Source organism: Phoxinus phoxinus (genome assembly GCF_949152265.1).
Source record: "Phoxinus phoxinus genome assembly, chromosome: 25".
Lineage (NCBI taxonomy): Eukaryota > Metazoa > Chordata > Actinopteri > Cypriniformes > Leuciscidae > Phoxinus > Phoxinus phoxinus.
Window position 1 is genome coordinate 22,257,880 of NC_136900.1, and position 22,915 is coordinate 22,280,794.

A 22,915-nucleotide genomic window follows, 5' to 3' on the forward strand; every position below is an offset into this window, starting at 1 on the left:
TCTGAATCGGCAAAGCTTGAATCGCGATTCAAACGTGAATCGATTTTTTTGCACACCCCTATTGGTTTGTATGTCGTATCACCTGTGTGACTAATTTTTAGTGGTTACATAACCTATTCAAATAATAAACATCCTGTTCATATGAGCATAACTGAATGTTTTAAAACATGACTACCGGTACTCAACTTTGGAAAACTCAGGTATCAAAATAAATGTAAAGTAAATTGCCAATTGCTTTTTGAAACCAAATGTTCTTTTTTAATTGGACATATAATACATTACAAATATACAGTAGCGACCCGTGACTCTTGAACCTTGGCCCTCTCATCCACTTGTAAAAAAAGTGTCCTCTTCTATAATACTGCATGTTACCTTTGACTATATGCCACAAGCCAACTTCAGAGTGAGCGTGAGAGTTATCACCAAAATTAAACTAAAATTTATGAAATGCAAATCATCTTCACAAAGAATTGCATCACACAATCACTGTGTCATTTCAGTGGAATATGGTGACAACTGGCCTCAAAACAAACATAATTTAATGTAAGCCGACGCATCCTGACAGCGCTCAGACCAAAGCACATTAGCTACAGACATTTCCGCATATGTTGATAATAAATCGTATCATTAGACTGGCACAGAAGCCGATTCAATATATTTATCAGACCGTCTTAAATGTATGATTTGGGGAAAATGTAACTTTTATGCAGATTTACAGCAAATGTGCATGGTGGCGAAGTTATTACATTTACAGACTGACTAGTACTTCTGCAAAATAACTGTTTTCTCAAGCTTAACATATAAAGCAGTGGCAGCGGTGGCCAGAATAAAATCAGTCATCTAATATCTGCTCTTCTAATATCTAATCTTGCTGGGGTCGAAATGCTTTCAAAAGCTTTGGCTCTAGTGTAGGTCTTCCTTTGCGATTAACTCCAACTTTTCTTTAATTTAAAAGTTCATCTTGAAAACTGTGTGGATAGTAAATTAGCAACGATGTCCTCATTAATGTTACTAGCGGTTTCCATAGCGAAAAGCTCTAGCTATTTTATTAGCTGTTTTTATGATAAAATGCCCATAGTGGGCGGGAACACGACATAAACTTATTGATAACAAGCCCCACCCATTAAAAGTGCTGATATAATTGGTCAGCTCATTTGCATTTAAAGGAACAGACACAAAACGGTGCGTTTTTGCTAAACCCTCAAAAAGTGACAACTTTAACATGCTATATAAAAATATCCGTGGGGTATGTTGAGCTAAAACTTAAATTAATTGTGGCCTTGTATTGTGGCATTATGTTGTTAATTGTTTGTATCCCATATCCTTCCTCCCTCCTAGAAAACACACACACACACAAAAAAAAAAACACACACACACACACACACACAAGGGGGTTTTGCTATCCTTGTGAGGACATTCCATAGGCGTAATGGTAAAAATGGGAATTTATACTGTACAAACTGTATATTCTATCCCCTTACACTGCCCCTATCCCTAAACCTACCCCTTACAGGAGACATTCTGCATTTTTACATTTTCGAAAAAATATAATTTAGTATGTTTATTAACCCGTTCCCCTCATGGGGACCGCTGGCTGGTCCCCACAATGGAGGTGATTTCAGGTTTTACTATCCTTGTGGGGACATTTGGTTCCCACAATGTAATATAAACAAAAGCACACACACACACACACACACACACACACACACACACACACACACACACACACACACACACAAGCTTTCATTTCTATCCTTGTGGGGACATTCCATAGGCGTAATGGTTTTTATACTGTACAAACTGTATATTCTATCCCCTTACACTGCCCCTATCCCTAAACCCAACCATCACAGGAGACATTCTGCATTTTTACATTTTCAAAAATATATAATTTAGTATGTTTATTAACCCATTCCCCTCATGGGGACCGCTGGCTGGTCCCCACAATGGAGGTGATCTCAGGTTTTACTATCCTTGTGGGGACATTCGGTTCCCACAATGCATAATAAACCAAGCCCACACACACACACACACACACACTGTCCCTATCCCTAAACCTGCCCATCACAGGAAACATTCAGCATTTTTACATTTTTAATAAAACATTGTTTTTTAAGCTATTTGTCCTCATAAACCACGTTTAAGTTGTATTACCAGTGTAATACACATGTCATTATACACATTTGTGTCCTCATAAATCACATAAACAAGCGCACACACACACACACACACACACACACACACACACACACACTGGGATATCAAAGACATATTTTACATCTTGTGAAAAGAGCATTATACCACCCCTTTAAAGAGATTGTTCACACTAACATACGAATTGTCATTATTTACGTCATTGAAACCCTATATGACTAACTTCTTTTTTTCTGTTTTAAAAGAATGTTTCAGCAGTTTGTGTCCATAAAATAAAAGTCAATTGGGCTCCGATGTTTGGTTCCCAACATTCTTCAAATTATTATTTTTCTTTTAGTTGAATATTTAGTTTCTTTGTCACTCTAGATCACTGAGTTTCTTGTGTTTTGCTTAGTTTTATTCACAGTTGTATACGCTTATACATCCATATATTTTTTGTGCTTGGTAAATGTTGCTGAGATTGTACAAATATATAATCTGATATGTAGTTTTGTTTTCAAAGTAGCAAACTGTACCAAAGTAGAACTTGACTTGTTTAACTGCTTTAAATTATGAGTAGCGTATATTTCAGAGTGCCGTTACAATAACTCAATAGCCTCCTGTGTTTTTACATACGCATACACAAATCAACTTATTCTCTCTCTCTCTCCACCCCTTTTATCTTTCTTTGTCAATCTATCATAAACACACTTTCTTTCAAACTCTCACAATCCCCAACAAGCTTAACCTCTGCAGGCACATTCGTTCTCGCTCTCAGGCCCTGATGCAAGTCCGCAGGGAAGTGTGCTTGAACTGTGAGACTGTTAACACTATTTTAAGCCTGTTACTATCTTCTACTATCAGACATTACTCAAGAGGTGCAGACAACTGAGAAAAAGCTCTCCAGACTCTGAAGGCCTGATGGTGTTTGAGGTTAGGGTGTAAGCGGAGACTCTTTTTGAAAAGGTCAGAGCTTCTGAGGCGTTGATAGCCGAATAAAAGCGTCTCGGAGGCTTTAAGCAGAGACGGTGCTCATGCTGCGCAGAGCTGATGGTAGAGCGTCAGGATGTCGAGGTCAGGGTTTGGGCAGTGCGTAGTCTAACAGTGAGCGCCCATTGCACATCGCTCGCATAGCAGCGTAACTGCTAGCGATTTCTGGGTTGGTAAGTATTTTCTTTAACAACGGTCATAAATTGTAATATGGTGATCTGAAATGAGCCACTGAGAACTTTTATAAACATCATGAAACGTCTCGGTTACGTATGTAACCCTCGTTCCCTGAAGGAGGGAACGGAGACGTAGGTCGTGACCGACCAATAGGAATCTCGCTAGAGAGCCGATCTACTTCGAGTGAAACTAAACGAGCCAATACACATTGGCGTGCAATCATTTGCATCAGCTGCGCAGCCTCGCAGCGCGGGTATATAACGAGCAGCTGGTGATTGCACTGTAGTTTTTTGCTGAGGAGCCAAGCCGATAAGCTGGCTGCCCCGGCGGGCGGCAGCAGATGTGGCGACGGGACCTACGTCTCCGTTCCCTCCTTCAGGGAACGAGGGTTACATACGTAACCGAGACGTTCCCTATCAGTCGGTCACTACTACGTAGGTCGTGACCGACCAATAGGAATCCCTACCAAAGCGCCACAGCTGCTGCACCCCATCCAGCGCCCTGTGCAAGCCTCTACACCTTCTTGCCTGGAAGGACGATAGGAGGCGGCTTACACAGAGTGAACCTGTCACTGTTGTTCCGTGATAACCCATACAGTGAGATTAACACTGGGAAAGCGTGCCCGAACTGAAGGAGGGGAACGCTGCGGAACCACATTCTCAAGGAGTTAAGTGGAGATAACATATGGACTAACCCGAGGGTTGTACAGCATATGAGTAATGGGTGACTTAGCCCAAGGGAAAGACACGGGCGTCCGTTTAGGAGCAGCCGTGGAGAATATACACATATGGGATCCCCGTAGGGTCACACATATGGGACCCAGCCTATATCCGGTTCTCAAGGATTCAGCGGATACAGGCCTGGCACCGGACGCTCCGCCATGTCCGGCCCGAGGGTGTTCGGAGGACTCACAGGTTTTTCACACTGGAGAATAAGGGTGCACAGTAGGGTGCAGCAAGCCGACAGAGCCGGGCCTCTCAGTGCTTCTACCCGTCTAGGGTGAGAACACGGGAGGAGACCGGCTCTACACGTAGGCTATAGTATCTAGCGAACGTGTTAGGTGTCGCCCAGCCCGCAGCTCTACAGATATCTGTTAGCGAGGAGCCACGTGCCAGCGCCCAGGAGGATGCAACGCCTCTCGTGGAGTGTGCATGCAACCCGAGCGGGCAGGGCACGCCTTGAACTTGGTAAGCCAAGGCGATGGCCATCTAGTGGGCCATCCTCTGCTTGGAGACAGCCTTTCCCTTCTGCTGGCCTCCGTAACAGACAAAGAGCTGGTCTGAGGTCCTGACGCTTTGAGTTCTGTCCACGTACATACGCAGAGCGCGAACGGGACAGAGCAAAGCCAGGGCTGGGTCTGCCTCCTCCAGGGGCAGCGCTTGCAGGTTCACTACCTGGTCCCTGAAGGGAGTGGTAGGAACCTTGGGCACATAGCCAGGCCGGGGTCTCAGTACAACATGGTTGTCACCCGGCCCAAACTCTAGGCACGATTCGTCGACCGAAAATGCCTGCAGGTCCCCTACCCTCTTGACAGAGGCCAGTGCAACCAGCAGCAAAGTCTTCATGGAGAGAAGCTTTAGGTCCGCTGATTGCAATGGCTCAAAGGGAGCATCCTGAAGTGCTCGAAGCACCAGGGAAAGGTCCCAAGAGGGTATGGAGGGGGGTCGAGGAGGATTTAATCGTCTCGCCCCCCTAAGGAACCTGACGACCAGGTTGTGCTTTCCAACGGTTTTGCCATCTATGTGGTCGTGATAGGCTGAAATAGCGGCAGCATGTACTTTGAGGGTGGAGGGAGACAGCCTTCGCTCCAACCCTTGCTGCAAGAAGGAAAGCACGGACCCTATCGAACATCTTCGGGGGTCTTCTCGGCGAGAAGAGCACCACTCGACGAACAGGTTCCACTTCAAGGCGTACACACGTCTCGTGGACGGCGCCCTTGCAGAAGTGATGGTGTTAAGTACCTCTGGGGGTAAGTCACCTAAAACCTCCGCATCCCGTCCAGGGACCAGACATGGAGTTTCCAGAGGTCTGGACGCGGGTGCCACAGGGTGCCCCGTCTCTGAGTCAGAAGATCCTTCCTCAGAGGAATGGGCCAGGGAGGGACTGTCACGAGGAGCATGAGTTCTGGGAACCAAGTCCAGGTGGGCCAATAGGGAGCCACCAGAAGGACCTGCTCCTCGTCCTCCCTGGCTTTGCACAAGGTCTGTGCAAGTAGGCTCACTGGGGGGAACGCATATTTGCGGAGGCCCCGGGGCCAGCTGTGTGCCAGTGCGTCCGTGCCGAGTGTTCCCTCGGTCAGGGAGTAAAACAGCTGGCAGTGGGTGGTTTCTGAGGAGGCAAACAGGTCTACCTGAGCCTCCCCGAACTCTCTCCACATCAGCTGAACCGCCTGGGGGTGGAGTCGCCATTCTCCCGGGAGCACAGCTCGTGATAGCTCGTCGGCCACACGGTTGAGCACACCGGGGACATACATGGCTCGAAGCGACCTCAGATGCTTCTGACTCCAGAGGAGGAGATGGCGGGCGAGTTGCGACATGCGACGGGAGCGTAGACCACCTTGTCGGTTGATGTACGCAACGGTCGCTGTGTTGTCCGTACGGACCAGCACGTCTCTGTCCTGTAGCGGCCTCTTTAGGCGGCTCAGAGCGAGATGTACTGCTAGCAACTCGAGGCAGTTGATATGCCAATGCAGTTGGGGAGCCGTCCACACCCCTGACACTGCATGCCCGTTGTACGTGGCGCCCCAGCCGGTGGCAAAGGCATCTGTGAATACCACAGCATGCCTGGACACCTGTTCCAAGGGCACTCCTGCCCGTAGGAACGAGGGATCTGACCACGGGCTGAAGGTCTGGCGGCACGCCGGTGTGATTGCCACCCGGTGAGTGCCGTGATGCCACGCCCATCTCGGGACTCGGCCGTGAAGCCAGTGCTGAAGCGGTCTCATATGAAGCAGCCTGAGCGGGGTTACCGCTGCTGCCGCTGCCATATGCCCCAGGAGCCTCTGAAAAAGTTTCAGTGGGACCGCCGTCCTGCCTTTGAACGTGTTCAAGCAGTTCAGCACCGACTGGGCGCGCTGCTCTGTGAGGCGCGCTGTCTGTGCGACCGAATCCAACTCCATACCGAGAAAAGAGATCCTCTGCACGGGGGCGAGTTTGCTCTTTTCCCAGTTGACCTGAAGGCCCAACTGGCTGAGGTGCCTGAGCACGAGGTCCCTGTGTTCGCATAACTGATCTCGAGAGTGTGCAAGTATGAGCCAGTCGTCGAGATAGTTGAGGAGGCGAACGCCCTGTTCTCTCATGGGAACAAGGGCCCCCTCCGTGACTTTCGTGAAGACACGGGGAGACAGGGACAGCCCGAAGGGCAGGACCTTGTACTGATATGCTCGACCCTCGAACGCAAAGCGCAGAAACGGCCTGTGTCGAGGAAAAATCGAGACATGAAAGTACGCGTCCTTCAGGTCGATCGCTGCAAACCAATCTTGGGGACGGATGCATCTGAAAATGCGTCTCTGCGTGAGCATTTTTAACGGTAGCTTGTGGAGGCTCCGATTCAAAACTCGCAGATCCAAGATCGGTCGTAACCCACCACCTTTCTTGGGTACAATGAAGTAGGGACTGTAGTGTCCTGACCTCATATCGGCTGGAGGGACCGGCTCTATCGCGTCCTTCGCCAGTAGGACTGCGATCTCCGCACGCAAGACATGGGCATCGGCTGCTCTCACTGTAGTGGAGTGGATGGCCCGAAACTTGGGGGGATGCCGGGCGAACTGAATCGCATAGCCGAGCCTGATGGTCCGAATGAGCCAGCGAGACGGACTGGGGAGCGCTAACCAGGCTCGCAGAGACCGTACAAGCGGGACCAAAGGGACCGTAGGCGTACCCGGAGTGGGGCAGCGAGGTGGAACACAGGGACGCGGCCCGGGAGGCTCTCTTGGGGAGGCGGTCCGTAGCGTCGTCTAAGTGTGCTGTGCAGCACTTACCTGGTTCCACGAGGCAGGAGGTGCAGGAGGCGGCTTGGTTGCGTTCTCGAACCACACACTGCGCTGCCCGCTGGCGACAGAAGAGGCGGATGAGGTGGTGAGGATTTTCTCCTCCCACTACTCTCCAGACCCTCTTCAGACCCAGAGATAGAGGATCTGCTCTTTTTTTTTTTTTTGAGAACTTGGGAACCACTGTGACTCCAGTGGTGGAACAGAATTTTGACTCAAAAGATTAGTTTCCCAGCCCTCTACTGGGAGAGAGCAGCTCCACCCATCTCCGGGTCACCCGTCTCCAGTGATTGTTTCACCGACCACTTAAACAGTGGTTGAGACGGGTGGTGTCATCCTCCTGCAGCGGACACAGTAGAGCAGGCTGTGCCGGAGTTCTCTCTTTTTTGCAGGGGATGACACCCTTGGCGACGAGTAGACTGAGGGGCAGCCCACGAGGTACTCTGGTGGTACGTCAGGGGAAGCGCTTCAGTCTCCTGCTGACTGTGGAGAACTGCTGGGCCAGTTCTCAACAGTGTCGCTGAAAAGGCCACCTTATGAGATGGAGCATCGAGAAAGCGTACTTTGACGAGCTCTCACACCTCTACAAGGACAGCCAGGGGGGCTTCTGGACCACCAAGGTGGACATCGTCTGATCGAGGGCCAGCACTGTGACTTGAACACGGTCAGTCGACAAGCGCAGCTCAACCCCGGCTCAGAACTACCCTCGTGCAATAAGAGTGCCTTGGCCTCGCATGCAGGGTAGAGGTGGCCTGCCAGAGGCACGGCCACCCCACTATCGAGGGTAGTGAGAGAGGTGAAAACTTTATGCAGAATTTGGCACTTTTGGTGTTCCATATTTTTGGCACCAATATAGCTCCATACTGTTAAGTTTTCAATGCACGTCCGAGAAAGACCCGGGAAAGCATGGCTGTCCGCTCTGAATCTGATTCAGCATAAGCACACACACTATTACAGTGGGAACTTAACATCATCCTCATTTCCAGAACAAAACAGCCCCTCTCTCCGATGTAGCAATCGACATCTGCCCTCAGCTGGAGCCTTGAATGAAACGCTAGGTTCCTCCATTTTTTTTTTTTTTTTTTGAAGGACCAGCCATCTCATCCAGAAGCTGCACAGCTTGTGATGCGCTAGAGAGGGAGGGGCCCTAGGGGGTTGGTTCCCCGAAGGAGAAGCCCTCAGCTCTCAGGATCACCCAAGCTATTCTACTGAAGTAGACCTCTCCTGGTGGCCACCAGGGAGGGCGCTACAACGGAGAATAGACATGGGGACCGCGCACCTAGAGCGCCGAGCGAGCGCTGGGTCGCCGTGACAACCCGCGCTGCAGCCCGGCAGCTCGACGGCACACGACACGCTGGTGTCCCAGAGTGTCGAGCAGACCTGCAGCTGTGCTTTCACACACAAGCAGCGGCTGGCCAACAACAGAGGGGACTCAAGCTTTCCGGAGAAAGCAGAGTCAACCGGCGTGCCGACGTGGTCATGTTCCCGTGCGAAAACATGAACCACCCACGAACACAGTCTCACATGTTTCCCAGGCATGCGAGACAGTGATCGTGGCCGTCAGTGAGGACAGGAAACGACCGCATCCAGAAACACACGGGTGGAATGTCATCTTTAGAAAGACGCAACTCACACCCATGTAAGCTCTTTCAGGTGAATGCTCTTCTTGGTACTGAAGCACGCAGGGGAACGGTCGCAGCGGACACAGACAGAAATGTTCAACCTGTCGTGCGCTGTCTCTCTTCACGGCGGTCTTACCAGCCGTAAGAACGGCTATTTAACGCTCTTGGCGCACCGTTACCAGCTGTGAAAACAGCTTTTTTGTTTTGCTCAGAAACACAAAAACAAAATAAAGTCGACCCCACTGCTGCGCTGTATCGCCCGTACCAGACACGAGAGATCTTCCTGAAGAGCTTGCTCGTTGTTTGATCACTCAATATTAGATAGATTAAACAGCATCGGTTGGCTCCGAAGCAAAAAGCTACAGTGCAATCACCAGCTGCTCGTTATATACCCGCGCTGCGAGGCTGCGCAGCTGATGCAAATGATTGCACGCCAATGTGTATTGGCTCGTTTAGTTTCACTCGAAGTAGATCGGCTCTCTAGCGAGATTCCTATTGGTCGGTCACGACCTACGTAGTAGTGACCGACTGATAGGGAATCGAATTTACATGAAGATGGCAGCCGCAATTAATTATGTAATGTAATAATTATCATTAAAAATTTTGAGCTAAAATAAAAAGAAGTGAATCTAATAATAATAATGCCTTTATTCAGCAAGGATGCATTAAAATGATCGAAAATTACTTTTTTTCAACAGGGAAAAATAAATAGATGTATAATGTTACCAACGATTTCTCTATGCAGCGAATCAGACTGAGTTCTGAAGGATCATGTGACACTGAAGACTGGAGTAATGATGATAAATTCAGCTTACATTTTACATTAAAGTACATTTTAATCGTTTTTACTGTGTTTTATCAAATAAATGCAGCCTTGGTGAGCAGAATAGACTTTAAAAAAAAATCTAAATTAAACTCTTCACTGGTATGTGTGTTTCACATATACAAACTGTGGTTCATGTACTACGCACACACACGTTTGGGTTTCCATGTTTTTTGGGGACTTTGCATAGACATAAGGATTTTTATGCTATCATATAACCCTAAGCCCATCACAGAAGTCCTTCTGCATTTTTATATTTCTAACAAACATCATTTAGTATGATGCATGAGCGGTTTTTATCCTGGGGACCATGATAAATAATATGTATTAGGGCTGTCAAGCGATCATTTAAAAAAAGAATCGAATTAATTAAATGATGTGCCAATTCATTAATTAATGATGATTAATTAATAATTCAGATTTGGGATTCAGAAAATTAACCCCAAAAGATAATTTAAAGTCATTTTTGTGCTAAATGATTTTTAGGCTACAACGGCCATGATGTTTTTTTCAGAAGCTGCGTATAATTTGGTATTTTGATATATTTACAGACCAAAACAGTTCAAGTACCAACATTCTTCTAAATATCATCTTTTAAATTGCGCAAAAGAAAGAAAGTCACACAGGGTTGAAACGACACGAGGATGAGTAAATGTAAATAAACCGGATTTTCTGTTTTGTGCATCATTTTATCACAGAATGACAATTTCATTGCGTTTCATTTCATTCATTCAGACCGATGAGTGTATGACATTAAAGTACCGTGAGAGATTCGAAAGGATACTGAGCCGTCTGCTCTCGCGGGACTTTGATGTAATACACTGATCGGTCTAAAGTGCCTTTTGGACTAAATAATACAGTAGGCCTCACTTTTTCTTGCAGCAGCTTCTATGCACCTGGAAGCTTGTCATTCATGTTTTGAACTTGAAGTGAGTGTGTTATCACACCACGGTACTTTGAAAGAGAAAGGAGGTTGAATTCAGTCTGCCAACAGCTGGCAAAAGACATTTTATGTCGAAGGTAAACTTTGCAAGTCTCCAAGCACCAACCTGTCTAGGAAGTGAAATAGCACGAGCGATGACTCATTAGACGGCATTACTTTTTCCATTGCTCAGGGATCTACGTTTTTCTTCTCCGTGCACCAGGTGATACATCTTTGCGGGTTGGCCTTTGGATACAGGCGGTTTCCACGGGACAGCAACTCACAAAAATTCCAGGTTTGTGATGTCCATGGCGCTCAGTATTTGTTGAGACTATGTCAGAGAGGTGCTGATTCAAACCTGTGGTAAATCCTGAGGCTGCACTTTTGTGCCATTCACAGACTGTCCTGTGAAGTGTCTGTCTATCCTTGCTTAAACTTGCTGACAGAAAAAGAACATTCGAATAGAACATTTTAATTTAAACGTGTTATGTCCCAGGAATTATTTTTATTTAATTGTATTTTTTATTAAACCTAAAATATTTCTTTATCTTAAAATTGTACTTTTAAATAAAAATTTACTTAATATTTAAAGTTACATTAAAATTTACTTTTTGTTTTAATTTAAAACAAAATTTAAACAAATTTTTGGACAAAACTTTGGGAACTTTTCTCCATGCTTTATCGTTTATTTTTTATTATTTGTAGACTTAACTTTTAAAAATGTCAATTAAATATTAAATTTTACATAATTGTTTGCATGTTTTGTGTGAATGTATGATTCATTTGAATCATTGGAAATATTGCTGTTTCCAAAACTAATGTTAGTAAATTGTTTTGGCTCATGGTTCAGTGTTTTAATAAGAACATTGTATCTAAATGGAAGAGCTCATTACTGTGGATCTTCTCACTTCACTGTCACACTCACTAATTCTATATTTTAACTCTGAAGAGACATGGCCAATTCGATTGACACAGCTAACCTTTTCATAAATACATCAGGAATTGTTTTAAAAGCGTAATGCTTCATTAGATGACAAAGTGGTATTCCTTAAAATATTCTAGAAAGAAGACACTGTGTGGTTTTGACACTATAGGTTGTCTGTACACTTACAAAGTTGTCAATGCTTCGGTTTGCATGTAGGGACACTCATTATGCTACCGTGTTAGCTTGAGGCTATTTTGAGCCTTGTTAGTGGTATTAACTAGCGATTTCTTTTTACTTATTCTATGCCCCATATACAGTACTAGCGTTATAAGCTAATCAGTTTTTAGAGATAAAACTGGGTACATTCGATTATCATGAAAACACATCCCAGAGAACGGTCGACTCGGTACCCATGTGTTATTATTAACCCCTATAGGTTCATTTTGCGCCGGAATTGTCCTTTAACTAAATAAAACGAGTTGGTGTTTTAATTTGTTCTCGTTTTGTCCACATAAATACCTAGAGGTTGCAAAACTGTTTTGTAATAATTATACAATTGAGTAGGTGTGTTCAACTACTACTTAATAAATGTACTAAATAAACAACTAAATAAATTCTAAATACTGAATGTGTTTTAAATGACATTCTCTGATGATCTGAATAGTTGAGGATCTTCATAGGAAAAAAAAAAAACGTAACTTTTTCCAGTTAATCTGCCAAACCTCTTTAATAAATGATAGCATAAATAAGAGTCAACTTTAAGGAGAGCAAGCCAGTTGTGCAGATGTCAGACAGATAGGATGAGCAAGCCCTCCAGATCTTTTGCTGATAAATGAACATTAATAGTGTAACAGAAGTTCAATCCTACAATCTTTCAGTCAGCTGCTCAGATCCTGAACCACTATGAAACCCATCCACAAACAATGTTGTTGTCCAAACTACTTAACCCTCTTCGGGTTAAGTTAATTGGTCTTCGTCGTCATTTTTTTTTTTTTTTTTGTGGGAAAAATTAACTTTTTTTTTTTTTTACTTCATTGGAATGGTACGGAACTTGGTAAAGGTTTTGGAACTTGCTATGTGAACACACACACACACAAACAAATCATGGACATGATTTGAAAAGGTGAAATGGTTGTGTAAAAAATGACCCCATAGGAAATTAATTGGAGACAAATTTTATCTAGTGAAAACTTTTGGTACTGCGGCCAAACAAAATCTTACTGAAAGCTCATCAAGCTACAATTTGGAACAGAACTTGTTCAGATTTATGGCTTTGATATTATTGCAGTTTTAGAGTAAAATGTGATTTTGAAAATATGTATTTCATATAAAATTGAAAATTAGTATTTTTGAGCATTTTCATGCAAAATTCTGTTACTTTAAAATAAAGTTCTCTTTTAAAAAAAAAAATCACTTCAGCAATAATCTGCCAAGTGTCGTCTTTGAAAAGAGATCAAACTGAAGTCTGCGCTCTAAAGCATTTACCACAGTTTAACTTGGAAATTAAATGTTCAGGTCTATGCTCAAAAAGTGAATAAATTGATTATAAATACAGCGTAAATATAATTTATTATAAAAAAAAAAAAGTAAAATATGATCAAATAGTACATTCATTTCATTGACAAAAAAATCAATAAAAAATCTTTCATTTTTGACCGACACGTGAGGAGCACCAGAGTTTAGTGTGAGTAAATCAGTAATTGGTGAGCTCAGACCGCAGTGTGTACTACATTCTGTCACGCCTATCTATGTGTTTTTATCATTAATGGTGTGAGTCAGCCGGCACAGGGGAGGTCGTGTGTGTTTTCTGACTGTCTTTAGGGAGTTCATTCACGCATTCATTCAAAAAAATGCTGCTCTTCTGACCTAGTTCCTGGCAATGATGTTTAATTTTGCCCTTGTGCACATTTTTGGACAGACTGTCTGTTTGGCTCAAGATTAAGAAGCTGTTTTTTAAACACAAAGTGTGTGAGAGTCTCCGGATCTGTGCTGTCCTTCAGAACACGTCCGGCTTTCTCACAGTCTTGCGGAGTTACATGAGAACGAAGTATTTTGACAACAACAGGGAATCTGGGTCACAGACTTGTGAGTGACTAGTAGGCCAGTGCATAGTCAGCGAGACAGGATCTGCCATTAAAAAAAGGTTTCTTTTCATTGTAAATCAGGATTTTTATTCTCTTCTGTCATTTACGTAATACAGACTCTCTTGCAGTGAATTACAATTGATCTTCCTGCAATTGTCTTCATCTCAGATTTAAGAGGTGTTCCAAAACCTAGTGGAACCACTAAATCACACTAAACTTGAAGAGCTCAGCTGTTAAAAAAAGTATGCAGGTGTGTAGTATGAATACAATCTGCCATATTGGCGTAGTGATGTGACCTACAATGTTAGACACACTTTTGTCAACAATTTTTTATGGATCACAAAAATTAAGAAAAGGAAAAATCTTTTAAAAGACATGTCCTTGTATTTCTGTTGGTTCCATATGGTTTTGAAACAGCTTTATACCATTTTCAAGAAAAGTTTGTTTAATGGCTAAAAATGTCATGTGGTAAAACCATCAAGTACAAAAAATAATAATATAATATACTTACACCTTGAATAAATATGATTGTACACATCTTTTTAAGAATTTGACATTTCATTTCAAATTCATTCATTTATTCAAGTATAAGGGAAGGCGCACCACATGACATTTTACAACCTGAACTAAACTCTTCTTGTGATGAAATTGTCACATTTTCTGAAAGGAAAACTTATTGACTGTTCTTTACGAGACTTATTGATCTTTTAAAAAAGGGAACATCATGTCACAGAATTTGCATTATCACCCTGGTTCCCTTGGGGGAAAAAAAAAATATATATATATATATTTTTTTTTTTGATTGTTGCAGATAATAAGCTTTGAGACCAACAACAGTTTATGATTCTTTAATGTTTTGTTCATCATGATAATCTTTAAAAGACACACACACACACACACACACATTGACTTCAGGACGATTGGACTGGTAAAGAGTTTAAATGCTAACTTGTTTTTGCGGTTTTGGCCTATAAAAATACATCATCCATGCAGCACTCTTATTGACCCTTTTAATACACAATTTTCTTGACTTTTTGGCCATTTTGGCTTTATGTCTGTGTTTTTTGCAATGCATTCTGAATGTTCCTCCTGCTTGAAGGCCAAAATGATGAAACCAAAGCGAAATCGCACCGATCGAAATGACTGGATTTTGCTCAGGAAGTTTCACAGAGCAATGGTAAATGTGGCTACACCTTTAGAAAGCAACGTAATTTTGCTGCCTACACTTTTGGAACAGGCTTCATGTCAAGAACAGGACTATTAACCTTAATCAGTATATTTAATAAAATATGCAAATGAGTGAGGAAATGAGGCATAGACATGCAGTCCATTCAATGGCCTGTATTGTTATCTACCTTGTTGTCGATCATTCATCCCCCACAACATTGGAAAATCGTTTTTCCAGTGAAAATTATGGCCTTAAGACAGTACAAGCTATTGAACGGGCTGCACATCTATCCCTCAAAGCGTTGTTTTCATTTGCACATGAAAAACGACCCGAGATGCCTTTTGTAGGCAGCTTGTTAATCAAAACCAGGTCCAAGATTATCATGTTGACCAATCTCAGGTTCCCCACTGAACCTGTCGTTCTTCATCTAGGGCCCTTGGACCATGAATAAACAAAACGTTTTAGTGCAAACGTTTTTTGAGATATGACCTTGGAAAAAGCCTCTGAATGCTTGAGGGGTTGAGCGTCTGACAGCGTGAGGGATAAAGCAGGTCTCTCAAAGCGACACGGCTGGATGATGGTGTTCAGAGGCACTGCAGTGAGTTAAGAGAGATTAAAGAAGTCAAAGCAATTCAGAGGACCCTTTAAGACCCTTCTGGAATCCTCCGAAATCCTCCGTCCTTTAAACAATAAGTGGAAACATTTTTCAGCCTTTATGCTTTCAGATTGGCACATATAAAAGCCGCGCTGATGGATGGACCTCAAGCGTGATCTGGAAAAGAATCAGCATGTGACGTTTTTTTGATTTGGCGTATGATTGTCAACCCACATGTGCGCAGTACAGGAGGAAATGTGTCCAAAACATGCAGATACTCACGGCCCGTTCCAAATGTTTTCACCGGGTTTTGTTGAGAATTGCGTTATGCAACTTGAAAGATTCACTTGAAAGAAAGGTTGGTTCAAACAGAATTTCAGACATTTGTTTTAACAGGAGCATGACATTGACCCTGTTTCCTTTTCGGGTTGATGTCACCGATCCAACTTTTTCCTTCCAATCACCTGGCTGCATTATGTAACGCCCACTTTCCCCAATCCAATGAATTCCCAAAGGATAAATTCAAGTCTTGACCTACTTTTTTTTTTTTGTTGAGTGAAACAAAATATTCAAATGCGAGCGTTTATGAAAGTAAAACGGGTTGCAAACTGCGATGTATGTTGATTTTTAAAAGCAAGTATAATTTATCAGAGTAAGTGTCACTTCCTGTAACCAACAATTTACAAGCTGTATCCAACTTCGTACAATATGGAGTTATTCAGCTGACCTTTCCGTTTCCAGACAGATGTTTACGAGCGTAATCCATAATGGATGTCTATTTGCAAAGCTGGCCAACTATTAGTTTTTGGTCCAGTCATCTCTTACTGGATGTTCTGCACTTTTTCCCCTGTCTTTATCCAACCTCCCCTGACATATTGACACACAAAGTACCAAACGGGTGGAAAAAGTCTGTCGCTTGATAGCTCAATGTTCTCAGACAGTGAATCAGCAGAGATGTCTGAAGCCTTACTCATATCTGTAAACACTTGGAATGGGTCTGTAGATCTGCAGTTGCCTTATTTGATCTGTGCAGAATCATAATTGTACGGTGAGTAATATCTAACTACAGATTATGAGGGATTTCTCTACTGAGTTAGCATGGGGCGAGAAAGCATGGCTGTCCAGGTAGATTCGGTCTTTGTTTAACCGAACTGGGGCTCTGAGAGGATGGCAACAGTCAACTATTCTCAGTTTGTTTATGTCTGTGGCCGAAAAGGGATTCAGACATCTTCTATTCATCTGTTTCCCAGTCCTCTCATCTCCTTTCTCTTTTTTTGTTTGTTTCTGTCTCAAAAATGTAATTCTCCTCTCTGTAATTCAGTCTTTTCTGTTTAAAACATGCTAGAGCCTCTTTAGAGAATCAGCATTGGTTCAATCCATCAGTGACTCTTTTGCTTTCAAAAAGGTGCATTCACTCACATACTTGTGCTTTTATGCATTTTTCGCTGGATGTTTTATTATATTCATGTATTTCATTTGACATTTATGATTAAATTTTCTCCCTAGGGTTGAGTGAATTTGCCTGTAAAGTCATGGTTTGGTCAAATAACAACCCCATACTGTCACTTTGGAGTTAGTAAGTTTTAAAATAAATAAATAATGTTTTTAAATGAAATATCTTATGCTCACCAAGGCTCAATTTGTTTGATTAAAAATGCAGAAAAAAACGAATACTGAGACGAATACTGCAAAGCTGTATTTTCAGCATCATTACTCCAGTCTTCAGTGTCACATGATCCTCCAGAAATAATTCTAATATGCTGATTTGATGCTCAAGAAACATTTCTTATTATTATTATCAATGTTGAAAACAGTTGTGCTGCTTATGTTTTTTGTGGTAACTGTAAAAAAAAATCAGGAAGTTCAAAAGTACTGCTTTTATTTAAAGAAATAATTTTTAGCAATGTAAAAAGTTTTGGTAAAAGTTTATTTTTTAGTTACACGTTGCTATTTTCGTAATTAAGTTTCCAACAAAAATATTACCTGTAAACCCAGAGCAGAATTGTTGTGCATCACAGAGCAACACTCATTAGCGTTTCATTACTGACCGAATCTGTGTTTTGAGTGAATCAATCGCTTGATAAATCAATGATTCAATGGCCCATTCAAAAAGAGAGCCATTTACTTAGTTCCTGAACGAATCAGCCATTTGAACGAATCGAATCAATGAATGACTCAATGACTTACTTATTTAGACAGGTACCGCCCCCTAATGTCAGTTTTAGTTTCTTATTTACAGTTAGCCTGGCTAACGCCAGACCCAATTCTCGTTGAGACTTGGGTCTGGGAACCACATGTGCATTTTCTCGTATTTGAGGCGTGGTTTACGAATGCCCGGCGCCGTTTATTGGGTGCTAAGAATGTCTATCAAATGCGCCTGTACGTAGCTCATAGCCAATCGTTTCCATTATACCAGATGACGTATGTAGAGCGACATAAATTAGACAAGGAAGAAGACGATGGGTAAGATATTTTTGTGTAAACAATGACGTTCAGCGACTATTGCCGTTTGTGCAAGATAAACATGAGGGTCGAAGGTATATATGGATATAAACAAACTGCTTAGTTGTGTCGCATAGATGTCGTCATCGTCTTGCTGCTCCCTCCCCGTTCTGTGATTGGTTCCTTAGATGAGGCGAAAATATGGTCCATGGTGATCAGACTGCGTGTGTGATGAATTCTATGTTTCTAAATATTTAATTCTAAAGCTACTTTTTGAAATGTCTATTTGACGCTTTTTCTCATTTAACACAATAATGACTTTAAATGATCTTTTGGGGGTCATTTCCATTCGATCTATTAATTGGCACATCATGTAATAATTAGATTACAACTTTTAATCTCTTGACAGCCGTAATATGTATATGCATTGAATTTACTATAATATAAATGTCAGGACCTGACAAATATGTTGATTCTTCTCGTCCCAGTGATTGTAGGCCAAACTGAGCTGTTTATCTTTGGATGTGTTTAGATTTTGTGTGGAACCATTAGACCTTCACTGTGTAACAACGCTGCTGAACACAAGAGGTTCGTTTACTTTCACATGTCTCCTGCCTCGGTCTTTTCATTCAGACTGAATAGAAAGAGGCTGTTTGGTGCTGACTCAACACACAAGTAGAAGCACAACAATGCATATGAATGTTCCTGAATGGAAAGGCACAAGTTAGTGTGTTTATTGAGTGTGTTTTCTCTTTTTCTACACCCCAGAGGTGTCATTGTGTTGTGTGGTGGACTCATGGATATTAATTAGGTTGTATACATGATGTCTAACATGTTTTTTTAACCCGCTGTCTGTTAAAGAAGCCTATGCGCCACTGTGAGTTTGTTAAAAATTGGGGGGGAAAAACAGAACAAGAAAACCGCGCTAAAACTTTGAGATTACAAAATAATTCTGGGAATTCTCCTGGGGGCTGTTCCATAAAAGCCGCTTAGAAAAGCGGGGATTAAAGTCCAAAACGCGACTTGAATAAACCTAACAAATAAGTTGGGGCTAAAGCGGTTTCATAAAAGGTAATTCAAGTTCACGCAATCCCACTAATGTGATCCAGGTTTATCTAGTGTAGATAACTGCGTGTGCACGCGTCTCTTAAGCAGCCCTGGAGGTCGATCACAGATCAAATCGATCCACCATCAAACTGCATATATTTTGTGCTGTTTTATGCGTTTGAGACATGGTGTTTGCAAAACTTATATTTCACAGGAATATTCTCCATCTGAAAATCTTAGAAAGTCGTGCAAATAGTTCCATTTTGCTGTAAACTTCACATTGAACGAGCGCTGCTGCGCGCATGCGCGCCAAATCGGAGCGCAATAATTCTGACTAATATACATTTTGCTTTGAAAATTAATAGGCTATGCGATATTTTATAACACCAGAAATATCTTCTAATTATAATAATTTATCTTTAGGAGGTTGGATCAGTTGCAGTGAACTTATATCTCATTAAACTCATATATTTTATACTTATAATAAAACAATTGAACAGAAGTAGGCCTAATTCAGGGAAGACATTTTTAAGAAACCAAATATAATAAAGATACAAAATATAGTTTTGAGTTTAGGACCTAAGCTACTTAAAAAAGATGACTTATACTTATTTAATTAGAATGCTGAGAATTACAGCTTTTAAAGCAATCTTTTTTTTTTGGAGAAAGCAAGAATGTTTGGTTAGATTTAGTTTATACAGTGCATTATGGAGAGGATAACATGAAATTAAGAGCAAAAGTATACATTTTGAAAAGATATCTGCAACTCTAAAATCAAAGAATATACCATAAAATAAAGGAATACATATTAGCCTATAACTAAATAACCTTCCCTCCCTTAATTCTAGTTATTTATTTTATTTATTTACTTATTTAATATTTAAATAATATTACTTTAATAACTTATTATGAATTTTGTGTCATTATAAGAGTTTGATATAAATATGTGAATGTTTTATTTTTTCCATTTTTTTTCATATGTAAAAGTGTCTAACTATGTACTTAATGGTTGTTGTTCTAATAGTTTTTAGGTGTTGGTGGGTATTATCACAAAAGAAAAAAGTAGAAGGAAAAATAAGATTTATCGGGGGAAAATATTATGTCTTTAAAGGAACTATCCATTTGTATAATTGTGTTAAATGTATTTGAATTGAAAGACATAATAAAGTACATAAAATATATATATATATGCTAAAATATTGGTTGTTGGACATTAGATGTGCCTTAGAATTTTAAACCTACAATTTAGTGTATTTTTAGGATAATAACTGTAAAGGGACTATTGTAATGGGGTAAATCAAGTGTAGGTTAATACAATTACTAAGCTCAGATTCATCTTACCAGTTTAAATGTATACTGTCCTTTGTAATTATTTGTTTTAAATGTTGTTTCATAAATTTTTAAAACTATCTAATTAAATCACAAAACATTCACCCAGTAAGAAAAGTAAACCTGTAGGATATATATATGTATAAACCCCGACATATATATGTTTTTAGGTCTATATTGTCTAATTTATCATTGTAGCCTTAAGTTGATTTTCTTTACTGTATATTTATTTTTGGACTTATAGTGGTTAATAAAGTCAAATAATAATGGTATGAGAGATTGTCAGTAATTGTGTTCCTATTGGTCAGTGTTAGAGGATCTGTGTAACAACTGAGGCTTAGCCTGACAGTTAGCCTGCCCTGGTCCAGGCTAGTTTCCCAGCATAAGTTGCCAGGGTAACTGAGTTTGAACTATTTTAAGTTTGCTTTATGAAACAGAATCAACCGACAATAAGTCTGACTAACCAAAATAAGTCTGGCTTATACTCTAATCTTGGTTTATGGAACAGCCCCCTGCTTCCACACACAGTATTGCGCATGATCTGTGTTTGTGGGAATCACTCTGGGAATGACTCATCAGTGTGTCATGGCAGTTAGGGGGGTGATTCCAGACAGCATGACACACGTGTTCCTTCAGCCAGTGGAGTACCACAAGGTTATATATCAAGACCAATCAATTTCAGTTGTATGTTTTTTATTAAGCTGAGTTTATCTAACCGCATCTGTGTGGCTTGAATTGCCTGCAGAAAGTGTTGAGAGATGCATGGTGTTCATTTTTGGCAGGAAAGCACTGAATGAATGATTCAAGTCATTCATGTCTGAAAACCTGTAACCTGTTTGCTCTCTTTTGTTTGAAGTGGTTGTTTCAGTCCAAGTAATTGTCTAGTCATCTTAGCTGTATAATTTGATTCAGATTGTTCCCAACGTTGAAAAAAAACATGCCCCTTGATCTTCCGTTATTTTTTTCTGCAAAAGAATAATGTACCACACGTCCATGACTAATGGATGTTTCAATACATTTGTTTTCTGTCGTATTTTAGGACAGGAATTCCCAACCAGCAGTTTGTGATGAAACTGTCTGTCTATTTACTTAGCCTTATTTCTATCTGTCTGGCTTTTCTTCTGTCTGTTTTATCTATCCATCTGTCCGTCTCAGTTTTTGTTCTTTTCCTTTAAAAAAACAAAACAGACAGATAAACAAAAATAGACAGACTCTATTGGTCTATCATATCTCTGTCTGTTCCTCTCCTGTACTTTTGTTGGTCTGTCTCTGTCTTTCTTTCCGTCCATCTGTCTATTTTTCTGTCCATCTGTCTGTCTACTTATCAGTCTATCGATCTTTCTGGCTTGCTGTTCCTCTTTTCTGTCTTTTTGCCTGTCTGTCCTTTTATCTGTCTCACTTGTCACTCAATCTCTCTCCATCATGCCTACATCAGATCTGTGCAGGTTTGCACCACATGTGGCTTACGTCATATGAACCTGCTTGGGATTAAGCATGTCTTTCTGCTTACTATGTGGATTACAGCACGAAACATAGAAGTATTGTGTCTCATTTTTGATCTCAGAGCTCTTTGATTTCGAGGGGATTACAGCACACGTGAAGCAGACCTCCACTATGAAGTTTTGCCCTCTTGGATTGCCAGGTTAGGTATAATTAATCTCTAGGGCAACTGCCGTCCCAGTCTCGCGTCTGTAGGAATGACAGTGCCTCGCATGAACCTCTGGTCTCATAAATTCCTTCCGGAAGGCGTAAGAGAGCTTGTGTTCAGAGCCTTAATGCCAATGCAGAATAAACAGTAAACATCGTAAAAGAAAGAATAAAGCAATAAAACCACACAATTGAATGGAAACTTTGTAAAAACTTGCACTCTTTTGTGGTATTCTCAAAAAGTGTAAAAGTGTTTCTATTGTTGCTGGAAAGCCTTTGAATCGGGAGTTCTTTGATATTTAGATATGAGATCACATATCATTGTATTATTTGCAGTTGTTTGTTCACTTTTTGTGCATATATAGACCCAGTGTCTATATATGCACAAAAAGTGAACAAACAACTGCAAATAATACGATTCAGATATGTGATCTCATACACACATTATACTAGGGCTGTGAAATAAATTATAAAAGAGAATATTGAATATTTATTTATTAAATAGCCAGAATATATAATATATGTATTATAAAATATAATTTAGCCAGAATTGCAAGAATATTGTGTGCTAAAATCCATATAATTTACTTAGCCAGACAGTGTGACTGTGACGGCACATGTACGCTTCGTCTTTACACAACTGTCCTCTCCAACCACAGCAATGAAGGCATAATGTAGGCCTCACACTCCCTTCCTCCCCTGTCAGATGTACACTTTGTTTTCTCCTTTTTGACTATGGGTCGCCGCAAGAAAGACAACAATCTTGTGAAATGACAAGGTGACACTGATTTCCAATTACATGCCTGTCAATCAAAACCCGAATGCGCACTGATAAAAGAAAACGGTATGGATTGACGGCAGACGTAATCACATCATCTGTATATACATATTTTAAATCAAGTTCTTGAATGTGTCTGCCCATGACGGATGACACAAGTATGTTTAACCACTTCTCATGCTCAGAGACAGACGTAGAGGAATTGGCTGACCCAAAGCCTGCCTGACCCAAAGTGTTATAATTTT

The 22,915-nt window shown here is 41.4% G+C and overlaps 1 protein-coding gene across 5 annotated transcripts in view; it reads left to right on the forward strand.

Annotated features, from left to right (window-relative positions):
• znf469 (zinc finger protein 469) overlaps positions 1 to 22,915 on the forward strand; it is a 288,811-nt gene that overhangs the window by 143,926 nt on the left and 121,970 nt on the right. The window lies entirely within an intron of this gene.